The following is a 1,933-nucleotide window of genomic DNA, read 5'->3' on the forward strand; positions in this document are numbered from 1 at the left end:
CTGCCACCACGATCGGCCATCGGGCAAAAAACTGGCACGCCGCACGCGTATCGCCGCCGGGCGACGGGCAAACCAACGAACACATGCAGCAGCGAAAAAAAAAAAACTAAGCACTAAGCCGCACTAAGCATTTCAATTTAGCAACCGTTTCGCTCCGCATCTTACCGTCCGTCCTCAGTGCCCACTCCAGTCGGGGAAACTATGGTAAAATCTGCTATTTTTAGCAGTCTGCTATTTTTAGCAGAAATCTGCTAAAAATGGGTACGCATGTGACATCATCGTACCCAAATATAGCAGATTTGGGTACAGCCCCATACAAAAGCAGATCTGCACCCTAATTGAAGCAAATGCGCATCAAATGCCTGGCAGATTCATGATGAGAATAGTGCTGAGAGTGTTCTCTGCTATTTTTGTTCAGATCCGACTATTTTCAAATTCATTATTTAAAAATAGTCGGATCTGAACAAAAATATCAGAGGACATTCTCAGCACTATTCTAATCATGAATCTGCCAGGCATTTGATGCGCATTTGCTTCAATTAGGGTGCAGATCTGCTTTTGTCGGGGACGGTACCCAAATCTGCTATATTTGGGTACGATGACGTCACATGCGTACCCATTTTTAGCAGATTTCTGCTAAAAATAGCAGACTGCTAAAAATAGCAGAATTTACCATAGTTTCCCCGACTGACTCGCTCGCGCCCGAATCCCGGCCATCACCACCGCGCGACTCACAGTCACAACTGACGTCTGGCATGTCCGCTGCATGTCATCCTTGTCGCCAGGATGTTGTAACGTGAGTTCTTTATTCACAACCAAAGCCGCATAGCGTTAAACTTCCCAGAGCGCCAAACACCGATCGCTCCTGCAGCAACCGCACTCCGCGCGGGCCGGCGGCCGACTCCCTCGAACCCCGCGTCTGCGCGCCGGCGCCGCCAGTGGCGTCGCCAGGCCCCCGGGCAGGGGGGAGCAGCTCGCGACACCACACCTCTCAAAAGCGTTACAGGCCGGGCCGGGCCGGGCCGGGCCGCTCATACTGAGATTTTTCCGTTATATTGAAAAAAGACTCACTTCGCTCGCTGCGCTCGCTCGCTCGTAATTAGTCGCTGAAAATACCAGTAAAACGCCTTTTGGGCGAAGAACGAGCGAGCGAGATAGTGAGCCCTGCACGTGCGGAAGGGCGAGAGGGTACTTCCAACGGGCTTGTGCAAAGCACCCTTCTAACCGGTCGCTAGCGGTGTGCCAAATTTGAACGCAATCGGCCCGGCCGTTCCTGAGATCTGGAAGCGGCATCCTGCACGTGCACACGTGCAAACGGGGTCCAAAATGACTTTTGCACGGCACCCTACTAACCGGTCCCCAACCGTGTACCAAATTTGAGCGCAATCGGCCCAGCCGTTCTCGAGATCTGGAAACGCCCCCTGCACGTGCGCACGTGCAGTAGCACCCTAACCGCAACATATGGGAATGCATTGACTGGTGGGTGCCTACCTGTATGCAGAGGTGCAAAAACCAATCGACCTGTCGCATACTCAAACATAACCTCTCAACTCTGTCGCATTGCCTCCATTTCCGAAAATTGCGAGCGTAGGTATACAATGCAGATATTATTACCGGAGCTTTAATCTATGCTTTGTCTTTTATTTTCCCATAGATCCTAAGGTGTCTTCTTCGAAGTTTGACATTTTTAGTCAAAAGAATCTGCAATCCATTTCGCTTTACCACATCTAGGTTTTCCGAATTGAAAGCACAAACGAGCAGTCACTGAATGCTTGAAAAAAACGACAGGGTTTCAAACAAAGTTACTGACTTATTTGAAGTATAATCCTCTGTTGTTACAGCCTACACAAAAATAAACCGATGCACCACCAAAAACTCGCGTAACTTCTTAAGTAACCTGAACATCTGCAGAATTTCATCAACACTCAACCAA

The sequence above is a fragment of the Amphibalanus amphitrite genome, unplaced genomic scaffold (genome assembly GCF_019059575.1).
Source record: "Amphibalanus amphitrite isolate SeventyFive unplaced genomic scaffold, NRLGWU_Aamphi_draft 001196F_arrow, whole genome shotgun sequence".
Classification (NCBI taxonomy): Eukaryota; Metazoa; Arthropoda; class Thecostraca; order Balanomorpha; family Balanidae; genus Amphibalanus; species Amphibalanus amphitrite.